This window comes from Ovis canadensis, chromosome 6 (genome assembly GCF_042477335.2).
Source record: "Ovis canadensis isolate MfBH-ARS-UI-01 breed Bighorn chromosome 6, ARS-UI_OviCan_v2, whole genome shotgun sequence".
Taxonomy (NCBI): domain Eukaryota; kingdom Metazoa; phylum Chordata; class Mammalia; order Artiodactyla; family Bovidae; genus Ovis; species Ovis canadensis.
This window is the reverse complement of record NC_091250.1, coordinates 40,931,385-40,939,445: the sequence shown is the minus strand read 5'-3', so window position 1 is coordinate 40,939,445 and position 8,061 is coordinate 40,931,385. Positions and strand designations below refer to the sequence as shown.

Sequence of the window (8,061 nt, the reverse complement as noted above, 5' to 3'; positions counted from 1 at the left end):
CCATGGGGAATAAAACTGCTCCCACCTGAGAACCACTGCTCTAGGGTCTATTTGATGAAAAAAAAAAAGAAAAGGAAAAAACAAACTTAAGAAAAGATAATGTTCTCAAAATATATTCCTGATGAGGAGACTCAGTACCCAGGCTTAGCTGCACATCAGCACCTCAGTTGCTGGGGCACTTCTGAGTGCAGATGCTTCTACCACCTAGCTTTGACTTTCAGTCCAGCTGCATATTTGTGCCCAAAGGGCAAAAGGACTACAAAAAAACAGAAAGATCTGCTTTCACTGAAGTCTCTCTGAGACACTGAGCTATATCCCTTCTTGTTACTTCCTCTTGCTAACCTTCCTATAACCACTTTGCCCCATTGAGGCCACAGTGTCAAAGTAGTACTGTAGCGATCATACCTTTCACTCTGTCCTTTGGATGCTTTGGCATCCTGGAGCTTGCTGGCCCTGGAGGGACTCTTATCCCAGGCAGTTTCTAGAGGTATCAAACAGCTTGCATGAGTGTGCCTTTCAAATATAAATCAATCAACCCAGAGCTCAAACTATCAACCACCTCTTTGCACATGCAGGGTTACTATTTCCTGGCTCTAACCATCTCAGGACCAGGTACCAGACAAGCAGGGACAGCCGCCATTGCCCAGAGCCCACTACTGGGCTAAGCCATTCAAACCAGTTAATTCTAGGCTGCATACCCTCCTTGCCCATTCCTTCCCACAGAAACCATGACAAAGGCTCTTGCCCACTTTCTTCCCTGGCTCCCTAGCCTCTGACCCTCATGCATCCCCATGTGCCCCATCCTCTTGGAATCTGTGAGTGTAAGGAAGGATCTTCTCAATGGCAATTGTCTCCTGACCTGTCAGCTCCTCCATACCTGGAAAATAAAATCCACAGTTTAAAAAATGAAAGTGTTAGTCGCTCAGTCGTGTCCAACTCTTTGTGACCCCACGGACTGTAGGCCTCCAGGCTCCTCTGCCCAAGGGCTTCTTCAGGCAAGAATACGGGAGTGGGTTGCCATTCCCCTCTCCAGGGGATCTTCCCAACCCAGGGGCTGAACCCAGGTCTCCTGTATTGCAGGCAGATTCTTTACCACCTGAGTCACCAGGGAAGCTGCATAAGATTGAGGGTAGGAGGAGAAGGGGGTGACAGAGGATGAGATGGTTGGATGACATCACCAACTCAATGGAAATAAGTTCGAGCAACTCCAGGAGATAGGGAAGGGCAAGGAAGCCTGGCACACTGCAGTCCATGGGGTCGCAAAGAGTCGGACATGACTTAGCCACTGAACAGTAACAGTTTTAAAGGACATCATATGGCATGCACTCACAGCCTCAGGGCCTTTCTTCAGTTCATCAGGCACGCTGAGACCCTTCCTACCTTGCCATTTCTTCTACCAGAGATGACTCTCTTGCTTCAAAAAGACTTTCCCCCAGACCTAGCAAGCTTCTGCACATCTAAATCTGATCTCAGCGGGATCTTCCTCAGAGACCTTCCCCGAGCCCCAGCCTGAGCCAGGTCCCTTTGCCATTGTTCTCAGGGCTCTCTACTTTTTCTTCATGGCACTTCACATAGCATGTGTTTGATTCCCTGGCGATTATACAATTAAGGTTTGGTTTCCTGCAGAAGATTGAAAACACCAACAGAGCTGCAGTTATGCCTGTTTTTCCTCACTATTGCATCCCTAGGGCATTGCTTGCTCCATGCTATGTGTTCAATATTTGTTGAGTGAATGAATAGATGAATCCCTCAAGGGCTCCTAGAAATGAGAGACAAAGTCTTTGAAGAGAACCTAAAGCCCAGCAAAAGAAAGTTGGAAGAGAGGCAGAGAAACATATTTTATTACTGGTAACATGGCTTCATTTTCCCCAGGCAGCATACAGTTGGCAACATAAGGTGTCAAATAAACTGTGGAATACCATACAACCATTAGAAATCACCTTTGTCATCCAAGTGTTTCATACATATGTCATAGTATATTTAAAAAAAACACTATGTAGTTATTCAAATTATATTGCAGTTTGATGTTTGTTAACATGTGAAAAGGATCCTGATATATTATTTGCTTTTTTGAAGAAAGCAGGTTTTAGAACAATTTGTAGAGATTGAAATTGCTTGGTTTAAAATTAGTATAAGGTTATATGTACATGCTTTTTATATGCCAGACACTGTGAGAAACATTTTATCTTTATATGAAATATCTTATAACAGCCCTGTAAGGAAAATATTATCATTAGTGAAGATTTTGAAGATTAAAAAAATGAGGTTTTTAGAAGTAGAACACTAGTTGGCTCAGAGCCAACTAGATTAAAAGTTCTCTTTTCTGGTTAGTTAGGACTAACTAACTAACTGGGCTTCCCTGGTGGCTCAGAGGTTAAAGCGTCTGCCTGGAATGCAGAAGACCCGAGTTCAATCTCTGGGTCAGGGAAGATACCCTGGAGAGGGAAATGGCAACCCACTCCAGTACTCTTGCCTGGAAAATCCCATGGAGGGAGGAGCCTGGTATGCTACAGTCCATGGGATCACAAAGAGTCAGACACGACTGAGTGACTTCACTCACTAACTAACTAATTTCCTAAAATTTGCTAAATTTTTTACAAATAGACATGGGTTAATTTAATTTTGCAATAAAACATATTTAATTTTAAAATATATTTAAATGTGGTTTTTTTTAGTTTTTTATTTTTTAAATTTTAAAATCTTTAATTCTTACATGCGTTCCCAAACATCAACCCCCCTCCCACCTCCCTCCCCATAACATCTCTCTGGGTCATCCCCATGCACCAGCCCCAAGCATGCTGTATCCTGCGTCAGACATAGACTGGCGATTCAATTCTTACATGATAGTATACATGTTAGAATGTCATTCTCCCAAATCATCCCACCCTCTCCCTCTCCCTCTGAGTCCAAAAGTCCACTATACACATCTGTGTCTTTTTTCCTGTCTTGCATACAGGGTCGTCATTGCCATCTTCCTAAATTCCATATATATGTGTTAGTATACTGTATTGGTGTTTTTCTTTCTGGCTTACTTCACTCTGTATAATCAGCTCCAGTTTCATCCATCTCATCAGAACTGATTTAAATGAATTCTTTTTAACGGCTGAGTAATACTCCATTGTGTATATGTACCACAGCTTTCTTATCCATTCATCTGCTGATGGACATCTAGGTTGTTTCCATGTCCTGCTATTATAAACAGTGCTGCGATGAACATTGGGGTACATGTGTCTCTTTCCATTCTGGTTTCCTTGGTGTGTATGCCCAGCAGTGGGATTGCTGGGTCATAAGGTAGTTCTATTTGCAATTTTTAAAGGAATCTCCACACTGTTCTCCATAGTGGCTGTACTACTTTGCATTCCCACCAACAGTGTAGGAGGGTTCCCTTTTCTCCACACCCTCTCCAGCATTTATTGCTTGCAGATTTTTGGATCGCAGACATTCTGACTGGTGTGAAGTGGTACCTCATTGTGGTTTTGATTTGCATTAATGAGTGATGTTGAGCATCTTTTCATGTGTTTGTTAGCCATTCGTATGTCTTCTTTGGAGAAATGTCTATTTAGTTCTTTGGCCCATTTTTTGATTGGGTCGTTTATTTTTCTGGAATTGAGCTGCATAAGTTGCTTGTATATTTTTGAGATTAGTTGTTTGTCAGTTGCTTCATTTGCTATTATTTTCTCCCATTCAGAAGGCTGTCTTTTCACCTTGCTTATATTTTCCTTTGTTGTGCAGAAGCTTTTAATTTTAATTAGATCCCATTTGTTTATTTTTGCTTTAATTTCCAGAATTCTGGGAGGTGGATCATAGAGGATCCTGCTGTGATTTATGTCTGAGAGTGTTTTGCCTATGTTCTCCTCTAGGAGTTTTATAGTTTCTGATCTTACATTTAGATCTTTAATCCATTTTGAGTTTATTTTTGTGTGCGGTGTTAGAAAGTGATCTAGTTTCATTCTTTTACAAGTGGTTGACCAGTTTTCCCAGCACCACTTGTTAAAGAGATTGTCTTTACTCCATTGTATATTCTTGCCTCCTTTGTCAAAGATAAGGTGTCCATATGTGTGTGAATTTATCTCTGGGCTTTCTATTTTGTTCCATTGATCTATATGTCTGTCTTTGTGCCAGTACCATACTGTCTTGATGACTGTGGCTTTGTAGTAGAGCCTGAAGTCAGGCAAGTTGATTCCTCCAGTTCCATTCTTCTTTCTCAAGATTGCTTTGGCTATTCGAGGTTTTTTGTATTTCCATATAAATCTTGAAATTATTTGTTCTAGTTCTGTGAAAAATGTGGCTGGTAGCTTGATAGGGATTGCATTGAATTTGTAAATTGCTTTGGGTAGTATACTCATTTTCACTATATTGATTCTTCCAATCCATGAACATGGTATACTTCTCCATCTATTAGTGTCCTCTTTGATTTCTTTCATGAGTGTTTTATAGTTTTCTATATATAGGTCTTTAGTTTCTTTAGGTAGATATATTCCCAAGTATTTTATTCTTTTCGTTGCAATGGTGAATGGAATTGTTTCCTTAATTTCTTTTTCTACTTTCTCATTTATATTTAAATGTTTTTAATGGCAAAAATTTCCTTTTTTTTAAAGTTCAGCATGTGGGATCTTTAGTTGCAGCATAGGAACTCTTAGTTGAGACATATGGGTCTAGTCACCAGACGAGTGACCAAACCCGGGCCCCCTGCCCTGGGAGCATGGGCCCTTAGCCATTGGACCACCAGGGAAGTCCCAGAAAAAAAAATTTTCTCTATGCAGTATTTAAGATCTTCCCTGTAGCTCAGATGGTAAAGAATCTGCCTGCAATGCAGGAGACTTGGGTTCATTCCCTGGGTCAGGAAGATCCTCTGGAGAAGGAAATGGCAACCCACTCCAGTATTCTTGCCTGGAGAATCCCATGGATAGAGGAGCCTGAGGGGCTACAGTTCATGGAGTCACAAAGAGTCAGACACGACTGAACAACTAACCCACCACATGCAGTATTTATTGTCAGATAGGATAGTAAGACAAGTATGTGTGTATATATATATATATATATGGTATACTTTCAGTTATATTTTCTAAAATGCTGAAGGAACATACTAGAAGGAAATGGATACAAATGTTATAAATGAGTCTTTCTTTTTCTCTTTATTTAGACTTTTTTATTTCCCAAATTTCTTACAATGACTTTGCGTTTGCCTTCATTATTAAGAAATTTACCAAAGTTGCCTGCTGTATAGCAGTGAGCCCTGAGATACTGCAACTTCAGACCAAATCCCCAGAAAGCATCTGAGCCAATTTCAACTCTCCTCCCACAGTGTCATGTATGCAAGAAAGAGATTTTAAATGTTTTCTTATAGCAATGTTAATTTTTATTTCAAAGCTTCATTTTCCAAGAATGGAAAATCTTCCTCTCAGTACACTTTACTCTCCTTCCTTCCCCAGCCCATCTCTTCCTTCACCCCTGTCCGCGCTCCCATCATAAGGATTTACCACTGTGTGTTAGTGCATCTCAAATATCAGGGAAAGAGTACCTATGTTAATATCTCAGAAATACATCCCCTCACATCAGTGGTGCTGAAACACTGAAACAAGCAATCTGATCCCAAACAGGCCACGCTGGATTTACCCAACTGAGTGACTGGCCTTTGCAAGGCGGACTAGGTTGTAAAATCCACCCTCCTGTGACTTCAAGTCAGCCAGGCTGACAGAAGCTCTCTTTCCTCAGGTTGGGGATTTATTGTCAAATGGAGATAGAATCCTCTTTACCTAGAAAGGGTGGTCACCCCAGGTCATCCTGGAGGGAATGAAAGAGTACATGGAAGCCTCAGCTGGCAGCTGCTTTTGCCTGGTAAGTAGTCTCTCTGCTCTAGAGCAGATGGTGTTGGCTGTGCCACCCAAGTCACTCTGGAAAGTCATAAACACATTTAAATGCTGGCTTTGGTTTTCCACATTGAATGTCCTTTGAGCTTATACATTCATTTAAAAAATATATCTTTTTAATTTACATATCTATATCTTTTGAGTTTGATATATGCATAATATTATATGCACATATCACTAGCATTTATGTGATGTTTACTTGACAGGCTGGTCTGTCAGTGAATTTTCAATACCTACCTAACCCGGCGCTTGACACCTCCTGCCTGTGTACTAAGTTGCTTCAGTCATGTCCGACTCTGTGCAACCCTGTGGACCATAACCTGCCAAGCTCCTCTGTCCATGGAATTCTTAGGGCAAGAATACCGGAGTGGGTAGCCATCCCCTTCTCCAGGGGTCTTCCCGACCCAGGGACTAAAACCGGGTCTCTTATGTCTCCTGCATCCGCAGGCGCTTTATTTACCATAGAGGCACCTGGGAAGCCCCCTGGTGCCTCTTGGGCACTCACCTCTCTGTTGTATTGATGATAAATAAATGAATGGTAAATGAGTCCACCCTTTCACAAAAGGGAAATATCCACAGATAACATGCACACAGCAATGACACAATTCAAAAATATTTTATCTATAAAAATGACACCTGGGAGTCTTAGGGATAAGAGTGTAACTAGCTGCTTTCCTCAGAGCTCCAAAGCTGGAACAGACTCATCTGGCTGTGCAGATCCACCTGGAGTAGAAAATACTTAGAGCTGAGCCATGCTGAGTGTGGGGAGGAGGGAGATCCTTCTTCGTCCTCAGGTGTACTAGGTTCAGACCAGAATGGAGGCATGCCAGGGAACCTGCAGAGAGTCAGCTTCAAGCTTAGCTTATCTCACAACTCAGGAAGGCCTCAGGTAGAAGAGCATCCTTAGGTACCCAGGACCAGCCAGGCGTACACAGGTGGAGACTCTTCATAGTGGCTGTCGAGTATAGAATCATCCAAGAACCCAATCTCAGATACAGATCTCATAGGAAGTTTGGGAATTTGTAACTTGGTGCCTGTGGACATCCTCTGTTTTTATTATCGTTGTCATGATCATTAACTTTGCAATTACATTTATTTGAATACCTACACACCAGGCACTGTACCAAGTACTTTGTTTCTAATCATTGCAACCTCTTGGGAAGGTTTTATTAGCTCCACATTACAAAGGAGAAAATGAGTCCCAGAGAGGGCTCACAGCTAGGAAAATGCTTGCCTTCTCAGCTCAAAAATCCATTACTGACTCCTCATTACCTGAAGTTCCCGTTTATACATATATTTAAAAGAATCCTAGAGGGTGCCACAGAGGCCCTTCCGGAGCCGTATCAAGGCAAGTTACAGGGTTCTGCCCTGAAGCACACATTTGATGAAGCTTTCTTGATTTCATCTATTTTCAATAATAAGCAGTCACACAAGATTTAATTTCATTTCTTTAAGGCTCTATTTGAAAAAAAAAAAAAAGAAAGAGAGAGAGAGATTGAAGTAGGAAGGGAGGGATGGAAGGATTAAAAACCGCCAGCCTAAACAAAGAAGAAAATCTAATTTTAATTTTGGCATTTCTAGACCTTCAAAAAATTTCCCCAGGATATCATTCCTTAAGGAATCACAATCTCTATTCTTGAACACTTTACTCCCATTTTAAAAATTGTAAAGTGAAAAGAACTTTGAACTTTGAAGAAGAGCAGAGTAAAAGAGGGGGTTTAAATTCATTGTCCTGTCTGATCTTCAACAGATCATGCGCTTTATTTTCAGTTACAATCAGTTTGATTCATCCCACAATGTTTCCTGAGAAAATTCAAATGTTAAACCTGTAAAATTAAAGGACTGTTCTGCTGGTATTGCCAAGAGGCTACTATCTGTTGATGCAGAAATAAGAGGGCTACTCATGTTATTTACCATTAGAAAGCATGCCTTAACCATTTGCATGCCACACAGTTCCTTTGACTACCACTGCGCTGCACACAGGCCCAGGGCTGCCCTCGTCACAGCTGACACTGGTGGACACAGTCATTTCACGCTGGCTAATTGGCTATGTCAGCTCCTCAACATATGGAGCCTCTAATCTTTCTTAAGAAAATAATGTGGCAATACAGAATGTTCTTCAATTAAAACAATTGCAAAAACATAAGCGAACATAGAAATAAATTTTCCAAAAGAAAATAGATCTTATAAT

At 41.2% G+C, this 8,061-nt stretch overlaps 1 non-coding gene across 1 annotated transcript; it reads left to right on the top strand.

The window, feature by feature from the left end:
* The first annotated feature begins 2,356 nt into the window (after positions 1-2,356).
* On the top strand, positions 2,357-2,429 carry TRNAS-GGA (transfer RNA serine (anticodon GGA)). Its single transcript has one exon. It is a non-coding gene; the product is annotated as a tRNA-Ser (tRNA).
* The last annotated feature ends 5,632 nt before the right edge of the window (positions 2,430-8,061 follow it).